Source organism: Antechinus flavipes, chromosome 3 (assembly GCF_016432865.1).
Source record: "Antechinus flavipes isolate AdamAnt ecotype Samford, QLD, Australia chromosome 3, AdamAnt_v2, whole genome shotgun sequence".
Classification (NCBI taxonomy): domain Eukaryota; kingdom Metazoa; phylum Chordata; class Mammalia; order Dasyuromorphia; family Dasyuridae; genus Antechinus; species Antechinus flavipes.
Window position 1 is genome coordinate 200,718,561 of NC_067400.1, and position 14,583 is coordinate 200,733,143.

At 35.6% G+C, this 14,583-nt stretch overlaps 1 protein-coding gene across 2 annotated transcripts in view; it reads left to right on the forward strand.

Annotated features, from left to right (window-relative positions):
* Positions 1-14,583, forward strand: part of SCML2 (Scm polycomb group protein like 2) — a 154,863-nt gene that overhangs the window by 127,847 nt on the left and 12,433 nt on the right. The window lies entirely within an intron of this gene.

Genomic DNA, 14,583 nt, shown 5'->3' on the forward strand with positions numbered 1-14,583 from the left:
ATTTGAATAAAGATTGATGAAACTAATCCATCCAATTTATGTATCTCATAGTCAATATTTATATAAAACTACTCTGTGACAGGCACTAGGTTAAGCACTTAATGTATATCTTGTCATTTGATCCTCACAACTGTGCTTTACAGATGTGGAATACAAAGTTTTAAGCCTATGATCACATATCTATTAAGTATCTGAAATCATATTTGAACTCAGATTTTCCTGACTCTATGTCTAGTACTCTACTAATAATTCCAGTAAAATAAGACAAATTTCCAAATTTGGTCTATCAAAAATTGTATGTCTCATGTTCTCTGAGTCTACAATTCCTGCAGTAGATAAATAATGTGCATCTTCATCATTTCTCTAGAATTATGATTGGTCATTGTGTTGTACACAATTTTTAACAGTTTTTTCTTTAAAATGTCCTCGTTTGTTTTATAAATTTTTCCCCAGTTCTATTTCACTCTGCAGTTCACCTAAAGTCTCACATTACTCTGAAATTACTTTTTTTTAATCGTATTTTTTCAGGTATTTTATTATATTTATATATCATAACTTTTTTACTTATTCAATTAGTTTATAATTCTTTGTTATAACAAAAAAAAATAGGTACAAAAGGGTAAAAGAGTAGTTCCATTTTAATGGCTTTGGGGACACATTTAAAAATTGTCTTCAAAATAGTATCAATTCATAGTTCTACCAGTAGCAAAATAGCGTGCCAGATTTCTGCAGTTGTCACTTTTCTTTTTTGTCATCTAATAGATTTACTAATCTGTTAATGATAAGGTATAACTCAAAGTTGTATTAATTTGTATTTCCCTAATCAACAGTACTTTGAAGTTGTAACTCTCAAAGTTGTATTAATTTGTATTTCACTAGTTAACGGCACTTTGAAGTATTTTTTTTCCCACATGATTGTTGGTAGCTTAAACTTCTTCCTTTGAAAATTGCCTGTTCATATACTTTTATTATTTATTATGGTATGGATCTTATTCTTATATATTTGAAATAGTTCCTTTTTGATTGTTTTTTGTTTTTTTGCTGAGACAATTGGGATTAAGTAACTTGCTCAGGGTCACACAGCTATTAAGTGTCTGAGATCAGATTTGAACTCAGGTCCTCCTGACTTCAGGGCTGGTGGAAATAATTCTTTATAGATCTTGATTTAGAGAATTTTTGTCAGAGTGCTGCAAAGATTGTTTTTTTCAGGTTACCTATTCTATTTGAATTGCATTTATTTTGTTTTTGCAAAAACTTTTTAAAGTAACATCAGTGTATTTTCTTTGACACTTTTCTGTTACTTGTTTGATCATGTATTCTTTCCCTTACATGAAGCTGGGCAACATATTTCATTTCCTACCTTGTTCTTCTCATTTGTCTGTGATATTATCTGGGTCTTGCTCCCATTTGGGAGCTTACCCTGATGTATGTGGTAGGAAATGTTGGTCTAAATTTAATTTCTTTCTAGTGCTTTCCAGATTTCCCAGAAAAAAAAAAATTTGGAGGGGGGTGTAATAAAATCTTCTCCAAATAGTTGGGTATCTTTAGGTCATCAAACAGTGCTTTTTTATATGATGTGTCTAATCTATTCCATTAATCAGCTTTTGTTTGTTTGTTTTTAAACTAATACCAAAAGTGTGTGTGTGTGTGTGTGTGTGTGTGTGTGTTTTGATGATTTCTGCTTTTTAGTATAGTTTGAGATCTGAAAATGCTAGACTTCCTTATTTTCTACTTTTCATTATTCCCTTTGAAATTCTTTATACCTCCAGAGGAATCTTGTTATTTTTTCCTAGGTCTTATTAAGTAATCTTTTGACAATTTGATTGGTATAAAATCTATAAATGAAGTTAGACAATATTGTCATTTTTATTATAAGCACACCCAAACACTGAGCAATTAATATGTCTTCATTTATTCACATATCTCTTCATTTCTGAAAAAATAACATTTTTATTCCGGAGAAATCACACAATAGCATTAGGAAGGCAGCCTTGTACACTAGAAATAGTTCTGTTTTGAAGACAAAGGATTAAGATTTAAAGTGTGGTCTCTGATGCTCATTATCTCTGTAGCCTTGAGGCAAATCCTTTAATCCCCTTTAGTTTCCGTTACCTCTTCTCTAAAATGAGGGGGTCGAAATTGATGACCCTATATCTATAATCTTATGATTCTGTGTACAATGTGAATACATATATAAATATTAAGTAATCTGTGAGAAAAGCACTGGCATGCTTTTCAAGGTATTTAGGCTAAGCTAAGCATTGAAGATAACTAAAGAATCTCAGTAGGAAAGGTAAAGAAAAAGAGTCTTTTAAGAAACAGTGTGCACAGAGACATGAAAGGAAGCAGGGTATTAGAATGTGGTTTGTGAGGAACTCTAAGGCCTATTGGGCTGGACTGAAAAGTAAAGGGAAAATACTTAATAAAACAAGAAAGGTAAACTGGAGACATGTTGTGAAGGATTTTGTATTTGATTGTTAGAAATAATGGGAAGCCCAGGTGTCTGCAGAGCAAGAGAATGAAATAGTCACTCCTGTGCTTAGCATTATCATTTTGGCAGCTGGATGGACTATGGATTGGAGAGGGGAGAAATTGGGTCAGGAATATCAGTTAGGATCTGAAATAGTTCAGATGAGAGATGATGAGAAAGGGAAGCTAGGATAATGATCTTGTGAACAAGAACAAGTAGATGGAAATGAAAGTTGTGGAGGTAGAATTGACATGACTTGGCAACTGAGGGGAACAGAAAAAAGGAAGAGTGAGAAGTCAAAGTTAATAGGAAGATTGAAAGTTTGGTTAGTTAGAGCGCGGGTTTTTTTAGAGGAGGTAGGAATCTTAAGAATTATAGTCTAACCCCATACTTTTAAAATGAGGAAACAAAGTTCCAAACAACAAACAAAGGTCCAGCAAAGATAGTGCTGAGCCAAAGTTTGAACATGGGTATTCTTACTTCCAATCAGAGTATTACACAATCTTAAAGCAGTTTGACCTTGTTTAAAATTTAAGCCAAATAAAAAGTTAAGCAAATTATTGTTTTCTTTTTTTATATGTAATTTTAATTGTTTTCTTCTTTTGCAACAGCTAATATTGAAGGATGATTTTATAAATATCATTTTTAAAAATGATATTCATTTTGAATTTAAATATGAAAGAAATGATACCAAAACCAAAAACTACTTCCATGTGTACAACACATAAAAAGAGGATACAGTATAAAACCACGAGTTTCAATTTCATACTTCTAATTTTTTTTCTTTTTAACAGTATCTTATTCTCTCTCCCCCACCCCCCATTACACATCAAGAAAGTTTTTAACATTTGTTTTTTTTTTTTTACAATATTTTGATTTCCAGATTTTTCTTCCTCCCTCTCCTTCCCTTTTCCTGAAATGAAAGGCAATTTGATTTAGGTTGTGCATGTACTGTCGTGTAATATTCTGACTAGCTTTCTGGAGGGCTTTCGGACCAGCCTTGGTCTCAGCAGAATAATTACCACAAGAATAGTCAGGAATAAAGTCCAAAGTCTTTATTGTCTCCTTCAGTCTCCCACTCTGCATAGCAGTCCCAGTCAGTCAGCTAGTCAGCAGTCTGCACATCTTGGTCTCTGCTCCCAACTTCAGTCTGACCCTTACCTCTTAAATATTCTATCACAATTAAATCAATTCCCATACTGAATATAAGCCATTATATCACTAGGGAACCAATTATCTCATCAATTCCACTGAGGAATTGTTGTAGGATTAAATCAATCATACTATGCTTTAAGTATACCTTTGCAGAGTTACTGCTCTTTACTTCTCCCACTTTCTTTTGTTTTAGAACATAGGTGGTCCCGCCCTCCCTGACTTCTCAGAAAGGGAGGTGAAAATACCAAAGGGAAATGGGGAGTCAAACCAGATTTTGTTAGCAGGTTTCTGAAGGGTCTCACTTAAAACAGGTATACATAAATCCATCAGCATGGGAGGTATCACATAAGCACATAGTAATGTAACACAGGAACTTAGTAGGGATGGCTCTCCCCACAGCCGGCACAGGCTCAATGTGGTATAACAAACATGAATTATACATGGAAGTAGTGATATAACAAACAATATGAATCAACATGGTATTGTAAAAGATTTCCATAATTCCTAGAAGGAGGCTATATAAATAACAGTCACACATACACCTCCTTCAGCAGCCAAGACATAATCCAAAACCAATCTATTTTCGATTACTTCACGGGTCAGAGAATCCAATGATCCTGCAAGTTTTTAAGTCCTGCAATAGTCTTATCATGTGTTAGGGAATCTAATGATTCCTGATGGTTTTGAAGTTCTGCAACAGTTTTATCAACAGTTTTTCATTTCAGGTAATCCAATGATTCCTGCGGATTTTGAAGTTCTGTAACTGTCTTATCAATAATTTTTGATGTTCATGAGTCAATTGCCATACACATTTGCAACATGCTATCTTTGCATTTGCTATTGCCAATCTCTCCTAATTCCCAGGACTTCAGAGAAATCTCTGATAAGTATTTATATGAAGCTTAACCTCTTTCTGAGGTCGTCAGAGACCCTATGGCTGCTATCTCATAGCAGTTAAAACAGTAGAGCATTCAAGAGCGGTTGCAGGCAAACTCAGGAACTTTATTCACGTGTGTTATAGCCTACTCTTAAGACCTCCTGCACTCTCTTAGTTCCTTCTCTTAGCAGAGCTCCAGGTGGAAAGGGGTCGAGCTTCTCCCCACTGAGCTTATATTGGGTCCATGAGGTCACATGCACAGCCAATCAAAGACGGAGACACTTCTCGTACTGATATGACTTCGGAGTGTTCAGGGTTCCTGCTGGATTAGTCGGAGTTCCTGCCCACAAAGGTGGTCTCTGTTTACTCATAGCCAATTATGTCTGGGGATCTCAAGGCCACTTAGGCCTGTGTTTATATCCTCTTTGTCCTAGGCCTGACCTTTCTTTGACCTTAACACACATTGGATTAACAGTCATGCTTTTTCAGTGGCACCTGTAGTCAGCGGTGGAACCACTCAATGTTTCTTGAGTTTTCTCCTTTATTTTAATGTTTTTCTCTTTTTCTGTCTCTTTCCAATGGACTAGGTGAATATGATTTGTTGGCACCCATCTGATTCCTTCTCCATCTGTGGAGATATAAGCAAACCCTCTCCCCCCAAGCAGTTAATCTATCTGGTCCCTTCTATTCACCACTTTCTGGATCTCTCTACACCACCTGGTGATTATCTGAAGATAGTAGAGCTGCTTGCACTGGATGCTGCCCTTCCAGTGGATTATAAAACTTGTCTGCCAGAGCCAGTGTATCTTTATCAAAAATCAGAAAATTAATAGTATATAGAGCTAAATTTAAAAGCTCTCTAGAGTTAACTGTAGCTCCCTCTCTATTTTGTTTTTGGAAGAGCGTCTTGATGTCTCTGTTTCTCCTCTCTACTATTGCTTGTCCTTGAGTAAAATCTGTCTAGTGTATAAAATCTGATATTGTGCACAAAAGTGTGTAAAATGTTTAGAAGTATATGCAGGTCCATTATCTGTTTTTATTTCTTGTGGCACACCCATAATTACAAAAGCTTGGATGAGGAATTCAGTGACCACTCGGGCTGTCTCTTTTGCTGCTGGTATTGCAAAAGTAAATCCTGAAAAGGTATCTACTACAATATGGATAAAAGACAGCCAGCCAAAAGATTTATAATGGATCACATCCATTTGCCAAATTTCATTGGGTCTCAAATCACGAGGGTTCTTGCCTGGAGGGAGCGTAGGAGTGTGGAAAGGAAGGCAAACTGTACAGGCTTTTATTATACTCCTAACTTTCTCTTTTGTTATCCCAAATTGCAAATGTAAAGCTCGAGCAGCCTAATGATATTTAAAATGAGATTCTTGGGCTCCCTGAAATAAAGGAGTATTGGCTAATATCGTTAGAAGGCTATCTGCCTTTGAATTTCCATCAAAAATAGAACCTGGAAGTCCACTAAGAGAGTGGAAATGTAAGATATAAATCTTACCTGGATGCTTTCTCACTAAGAGCTGATATATATATTATCTCTTGGATAAGAAGAGCTAGCATGATTGCATACAATTCATTTTGCTGAGTGGACTGAAAGGACATTCTGACTGCTCTTTGGTTAAGTCATGAGAGTGTGCAGCACAAATGTTATGTTTGGATGCATCTGTAAAGATAGTTGGTCTTTTAAGAGGAACCTTAGAAACCTTTTCTTCAAGAATCCATTGCCATTATCTCCAGCAATGAGATGAATCAAATCAGTTCTAATAGAGCAGTAATGAATTGAACCAGCTACACCCAGCAAAAGAACTCTGGGAGATGACTATGAACCACTACATAGAATTCCCAATCCCTCTATTTTTGTCCGCCTGCATTTTTTATTTCCTTCACAGGCTAATAGTATTTAATTTATACTTTAACATATTTAACATGTATTGGTCAACCTGCCATCTGGGGGAGAGAGTGGGGGGAAAAGAGGGGAAAAATTGGAATAAAAGGTTTGGAAATTGTCAATGCAGTAAAATTACCCATACATACAACTTGTAAATAAAAAGCTATTAAAAAAAAAAAAAAGAATCCATTGCCATCCTTGTAACAGCTGGGGTATCTTTAATGGAGACCTATGTGTAAAGTTTTGAGCTGTGGCCAATAAAATTTGCCACTCTGGGATGGTTTCACAGCATACTTTAATTTGTACATTGGTATAAAAGGTGTATCTTGTCAGGTCTTATCCCAGATAAGACCTTCCTTGCTTAATGGCCTTTAATAGAATTCTAGCCACAAGCACTGGGTAAGGAATAAGGCTTTGTTCTGGTTGTGTTGGGAGGTTCACCCACTCTATCACATTGTGTCCTTGATGAAGAACTGCTGTAGGTGCCTCTTTTGTAGCAAAAACTAGTATTTCTAAGGGTTTTTGAGTGACTCTTTCAACCATATTGGATAAAGCCAATTCAACTTCTCTCAAAGCCTCTTGAGCTTCTTTTGTAAGCTGGCGTGGTGAGTTTAAAGCACTGTCTTCTCTTAAAATGTCATATAATGGTTGCAGTTGATAGGTAGTTAAGCCTAACACTGGACACATCCATTGGATATCTCCTATCAATTTCTGAAAGTCATTTAAAGTGTTTAACTTCTCTGTTCTTAAAGTTTTCATACTTTAAGCATCTTAGTATATATATCATAACCTAAATATTGAAAAGGAACATGTCTTTGAATTTTTTATGTAGCTATAGGCAATTTGTAGTTCCTTAGTGTTTCTGTGGTCTTTTTTAGACATGCTTCTTACCTTTGCTCCTCAGGTGCATACCCCAACATATCATCCATGTAGTGTAACAACATAACTTTTGGAAATGCTTTTCTTACTGGAATAAGAGCAGTAACAACATACATTTGACATATAGTAGGGCTATTTTCCATTTCCTGTGGCAAAACTGTACATTCATATCTTTTATAAGGCTCAGCTAAATTAACACTGGGTACTGAAAAATCTTTTCATATCTTCCTTATCTAGAGAGATAGAATAGAAACAATCCTTAATGTCTATAACCCAAAGAGGCCATTCTCTAGGCAATTGAGTAGGAGATGGAAGTCCAGGCTGAAGAGTTCCCATAGTTTCCATCTGTTCATTTACTTTTCTTAAATCAGTCAACATCCTCCATTTTGTAGATTTCTTTTTTTATGACAAGTACAGGAAAATTCCAAGGACTTAGAAAAAGTTGTAAGTATCCTTGGTCAAGTTGCTCCTGTAATATATCTAATGAGGCCTGAATTTTATCACTAGCTAAGGGCACTGTTGTATCCACACTGGTTTTCAGTTTTCCATTGAATATGGAAAAAGGTGAGAGTGTTGGCAGGCCTTCAACATCAGCCCTGCCTAAAAAGCTGAAGTACTCATGTCTCTTCCTCATAGATTGATGGGGATTTTTTCACTTACAAAAGTAGTAAAAAGTCCTGTTTAACCTTCAAATATCCATTTCAAAGGGGTAGCACTAGCTTCAGCTGCTTTTGATCCTCCTATGCCAGATATATAGATGACTCTTAATCTTTTGCCATTGACAGGGCCAATTGGTACCTCTTCCACTTGTGTCTATCAACCCTTCCAGTTGTATGCCATTTACATACTTAGGGAGCATAGGTTGGTCAGATGTAACAGCTTTAGTCAAGAATATTCCTGGATTCTGTTGCTGGGAATCAAAATCTGGGAAACTATCACCAGATTGCCACTCAGGAGCATGTATCAGTAAACCCAGTGCTACTACTTCTCCTTGTTGATAAGTCACATGTTGTCTATCTCCATTAGTGACTGGGATATTATCTACACATTTCCCAGTTTCCCACAACAGTGTATGGATGAAGACTGTTTTGTAAGCACTCTCAGGAATGAAACTGCCTGGAGGATCCATAGGATGGACAGGGACAGATTTCACCTCTCCAGGGGATATCTCAGTACTCCCAGCTGTATACAACTCTATTGTCCCTAATTGCAATCCCTTTTCCCTATCTGATTGCTTCTTGGCTGATAGATAATGTAATCCCTTTCTTTCATCAGATTGCTTTTTGACTGATCATGTAGGAGTACTGAACTTCTAAAGACTCTCTGGGTGTAACCTAGGCTGCCATCATGTCCCACCTGTTTTTTGCCTGGAGCCCTGGAGCTGGGCCTTGCCTCTTGTTTCCCTGAGTCAATCTAGATTCTAATGCCCAATGGAATTCTGTTGCTTTTGGGTTTTGTTCTCTCATCCTGTCTTCTCACTCTTATCTCTATGCCAACATTGAGCTTTCAGATGCCCTACTTTACCACATTGAAAATATTGATGAGTCTCTTTGGAAGTCCCTTGCCAAAAGGGACCCTCTATTCCTATGTTGTGCATCCTAGCCTGGGTATAAAAAACATTTGTGTCCACTATGGCATGGTGTCTTATGATCTCCTCTAAAGGAGCATCTTTGTATAGTCCTAATATAATTCTTCTACAAATCTCATTAGCATTTTCTCTAGCAAGTTGTTTTTATCATTCCTGTTGCTGCATTTTCATCAATAGTTTATATGACAGCTGTCTGCAGACATCCCATGAAATCAGCAAAAGATTCATTTGGACCTTGCTCTATTTCAAGAAGGCTTCCCTTCTGTCTTGTTTTCCTGGCAGGGTGCCCCATGCTTTTATAGCAGCAGCAATTTGCTCGTATGCTATCAAAGGATAATTAATCTGCGCTAAAGTGTCTGCATACTGACTTATACCTACTAGTTGGTCAAAGATGACTGGTATATTAACTCCAGATTGCCTGTTTCATTGGTCTTGTATTCTATAAAGTACACTATATTCCGAAAGCCACAACAAATTTTGTCCAGGTTCTACAACATGTCCTTGATATAGATTTCCAATCAATAGGAGTTAAAATTTCAAAAGCCAATTCCCTAATACTATCTTAACATAAGACAACATAGCCCAATAAAGATGTGATTCAGATCTTTGATAATTTCCAGATCAAAAGGAGTGTATCTTCTCCTGGGTTGACCTGAAGAATTAAATTCTTCAATCACAGGATATGCTTTTCTTCTTAAATTAGATATATCCTGTCCTTTTTTAGCTTTAATTAGTGCTTTTTATAATTGTATCATAGAGGAGTGGACAAGACTGTTGCATGGGTAGTGCTAATTGTGTTACTTACTCTCCCACTCCTCCTCCTCCCTCCACCCACAAAGGGGAAATTGAGGAGGGAGACTCATGAGACAGGGAATGCCCTAATGGCTCCTGCTTTGAAGCACCACATTCTTTGATTTCATCAGCATTATACTTGACTCCTTTCTTGTCTAATTCTTCATCTTTTTCAGCTACTTTGTCAATACCATTCCCCTCTTCCTCTGTCTTCTTTTTCCTTATTCTAAAACTTATGTACTTCTCTAAAGCCAGTTGTATTATTTTGTATATATAGAATGTTTCTTTAGGAATTGAATCAGGACCATTATCATTGTAATATTCAATTAGTTGCTCTCCCATTAGTTTCCACTTACTTGGCTCTAATTTTTCTTCTTTAGAGAACCAATGTTTGTCAGAGTCCAGTGATCTGCTTCCAAATTACAATCAAACCTTGTGTTTTTTTATTAGCTTAACTATGCATTTTACATACTTCCCTTGAGGTGGGGAAGATTCTTTTTTAAGCATTTGTCCTATTTCAGCTGAAATACTAGTTTAGCATTTAACAATGTTTCCTATTTGTTTATTTTTGTACTCACCCTATTTCCGGGTCACCGGAACTTCTCCACTGAACTCACAATCCTGTCATTCTGTATTGCTGAGTGTAAATCCTTACAACCACATTGGGGCACCAAAATGTAATCTTCTGACTAGGTTTCTGGAGGGCCTTTGGACTAGCCTTGATCTCAGCAAAATAGTCAGGAATAAAGTCCAAAGTCATATTGTCTCCTTCAATCTCCCAGTCTACATCAGCAGTCTCAGTGAGCAGTATGTACATCTCAGTCTCTGCTCTACTTTGGTCTGACTCTGACCTCGTAAGTACTCTATTATCATTAAATCAATTCATTTTCTTGTAGGATTAAATCAATCATACTGAGCCTTAAGTATACCTTTTCAGAATTCCTGCCCTCTACACTGTTGCATAAAATATATTTCCATATTAGTCATGGTTGTGAAAGAAGAATGAGTTCAAAAGGAATCAATTCTTTATATATTTTGAAAATGAGGCCTTTATCAGAACCTTTAACTGTAAAAATGTTTGCCCAGTTTATTGCTTCCCTTCTAATCTTGTCTGCATTAGTTTTCTTTGTACAAAAACTTTTCAATTTAATATAATCAAAATTTTCTATTTTGTAGTCAATAGTGATCTAGTTCTTCTTTGGTCATAAATTTCTTCCTCCGCCACAAGTCTGAGAGGTAAACTATCCTATGTTCTTCTGATTTATCTATAATCTCATTCTTTATACCTAAATCATGGACCCATTTTGATCTTATCTTGGTGTATGGTGTTAAGTATGGGTCCATGCCAAATTTCTGCGATACTAATTTCCAGTTTTCTCAGCAGTTTTTGTCAAATAGTGAATTCTTATCCCAAAAGTTAGGATCTTTGCGTTTCTCAAACATTAGATTGCTATTAGTTATTGACTACTTTGTCCCGTGAACCTAGCCTATTCTACTCATCAACTAGTCTATTTCTTAGCCAATACCAAATGGTTTTGATGGCTGCTGCTTTATAATAGTTTTAGATCAGCTACAGCTAATCAGCCACCTTCATTTGATTTTCTTTTTTTCATTAGTTCCCTTGAAATTCTTGAGCTTTTGTTCTTCCATATGAATCTTGTTGTTATTTTTTCTAAGTCATCAAAATGTTTTCTTGGGAGTCTGATTGGTATGGCATTAATAAATAGATTAGTCTAGGTAGGTAGTATTATCATCTTTATCATATTTGCTTGGCCTATCCAAGAGCACTTAATATTTCTCCAATTATTTAAATCTGACTTTATTTGTGTGGAAAGTGTTTTGTAATTTTACTCATATAATTCCTGACTTTTCTTTGCTAGATAGATTCCCAAATATTTTATGCCATTGACAATGATTTTGAATGAAATTTCTCTTTGGTTCTCTTGCTGTTGGATTTTGTTGTTGATGTATAAAAATGCTGAGGATTTATGTGGATTTATTTTGTATCCTGCAACTTTGCTAAAGTTGTGAATTTTTTGTAATAGCTTTGTAGTAGAATCTCTGGGGTTCTCTAAGTATACCATCAAATCATCTGTAAAGAGTGATAATTTGGTTTCCTCATTACCTGCTCTAATTCCTTTAATCTCTTTCTCAGCTCTTATTGCCGAAGCTAGCGTTTTTAATCCAATATTGAATAATAATGGTGATAGTGGGCAGCCTTGTTTCACTCCTGATCTTATTGGGAATGGTTCCAGTTTATCCCCATTACATATGATGCTTACTGATGGTTTTAAATAGATGCTCCTGACCATTTTAAGGAAAAGTCCATTTATTCCTATACTCTCAAGTGTTTTTATTAGGAATGGCTGTTGGATTTTATCAAATGCTTTTTCTGCATCTATTGAGATGATCATACAGTTTTTGTTAATTTGGTTATTGATATAGTCAACTATGCTAATAGTTTTCCTAATATTGAACCAGCCCTGCATTCCTGGTATAAATCCTACTTGGTCATGATGTATTCCCTGGGGATGATTTTCTGTGATCATTTTGCTAATATTTTATTTAAGATTTTAGCATCAATATTCATTAAGGAGATTGGTCTATAATTTTCTTTCTCTGTTTTCAACCTACCTGGTTTAAGTATCAGTACCATGTCTGTGTCATAAAAGGACTCCTTCAATCCCTATTTTTTCATATAGTTTATATAGCATTGGAGTTAATTGTTCTTTAAATGTTTGGTAGAATTCACATGTACATCCATCTGGTCCTGGGTATTTTTTCTTAGGGAGTTGATTAATAGCTTGTTCTATTTCTTTTTCTGAAATGGGACTATTTAAGCAATTTACTTCTTCCTCTGTTAATCTGGACAAGCTATATTTTTGAAGCTATTCTTCCATTTCATTTAAGTTATCGAATTTATTGGCATAAAGTTGGGCAAAGTAACTCCTAATTATTGCTCTAATTTCCTCTTCCTTAGTGGCAAGTTCTCCCTTTTCATTTTTAAGACTAACAATTTGATTTTCCTCTTTCCTTTTTTTAAATTCAGATTTACTAAGGGTTTATCTATTTTGTTGGTTTTTTCATAGAACCAACTCTTAGTTTTATTAATTAATTCAATAGTTTTTTTTACTTTCAATTTTATTAATCTCTCCTTAGAATTTCAAGTTTGGAGTTTGACTGGGGATTTTAAATTTGTTCCTTTTCTAGCATTTTTAGTTGTGAGCCCAGTTCATTGACCTTCTCTTTCTCTATTTTATGCAAGTAGGCCTGTTAGAGATATAAAATTTCCCCTTATTAGCGCTTTGGCTGCATCCCATACATTTTGGTATGCCATCTCATTATTGTCATTTTCTTGGGTGAAGTTATTGTGTCTAAGATTCGCTGTTTCACCCAATCATTCTTTAGGATGAGATTATTTAGTTTCCAATTATTTTTTGGTCTATTTTCCCCTAGCTTTGTATTGAATGTAATTTTCATTGCATTGTGATCTGAAAAAGATGCATTTACTATTTCTGCCTTTCTGCATTTGAATTTGAGGTTTTTATGTCCTAATATGTGGTCAATTTTTGTATAGTTCCATGAACTGCTGAGAAGAAAGTGTACTCCTTTCTGTCTTCATTTAGTTTTCTCCAAAGATCTATCGTACTTAACTTTTCTAGTATTCTATTTACCTCTTTGATTTCTTTCTTATTTATTTTGTGGTTTGATTTATCTAATTCTGAGAGTGCAAGGTTGTGCTCTCCCATTATTATAGTTTTGCTGTCTGTTTCTTCTTGCAGCTCTCTTAATTTCTCTTTGAAGAATTTAGATGCTACATCACTTGGTGTATATATGTTTAATATTGATACTGCTTCATTATTTATGCTACCCTTTAGCAAGATATAGTGCCCTTCCTTAGCTCTTTTAATTAGATCAAGTTTTGCTTTTGCCTGATCTAAGATAAGGATGGCTACCCCTGCTTTTTCGACTTCACCTGACGCATACTAGCTTCTGCTCCAGCCTTTTACCTTTACTCTGTATATATCACCCTGCTTCAAGTGTGTTTCCTGTAAACAGCATATTGTAGGAGTCTGGCTTTTAATCCAGTCTGCTAACTGCTTCATCTTTATGGGAGAATTTATCTCATTCACATTTATGGTTAAAATTACCAATTCTGTATTACTTGCCATCTTGTTAACCGCTGCTTATGTTTTTTTCCTTTCCTTCCCCCTTGTCCCCCCTCCCTAGTATTAAACTTGTGAGCACCACTTGCTTCTGACAGCTCTCCCTTTGTAGGATCTCTCCCTCCACCTTAGAGTTCCTCCCCCTTTCTTAACCCCTTTTCCTCACAATTTCTGTATTGCTTTCCACTTAGCTTACTCTTTCCCTTTTCACTTTTCTCCTCCCACTTTTCAATGAGATGGGAGAAGTTTCTCTGTAAATTGAATGTGTCTAATATTTCTCTCTTTAAGCCAATTCTGATGAGAGCAAGATGCACACTATGTTCATCCCCCTCCCTTCTTTCTCTCAGATATAATAGGTTTCCTTTGCCTCTTCGTGAGATGTAACAACCCCACTTTACCCGTTTTCTGGTACAATTTCCTTTCCACCTCTAGTTTCTAGAACAAATTACACATGTGTTCTTTATGTATCTTTATAACAGAAATATATTTCCCAAGATCTCTTTTTACCTTTTTATGTTTCTCTTGAGTCCTATATTTGGAGAGCAAATTTTGTTTAGTTCCATTTTTTTTTTCATCAAAAATAGATGAAATTCACTTATTTCATTGAATGTCCATCTTCTTCCCTGGGGAAAAAAAAATGCTCATTTTGGCTAGGTACGTTATTCTTAGCAGGTTCCTTAGCGTTTCAGAATATCAGATTCCAGGCCCTTTGATCCTTTAATGTGAATGCTGTTAGATCCTGAGTAATCCTTATTGTGGCTC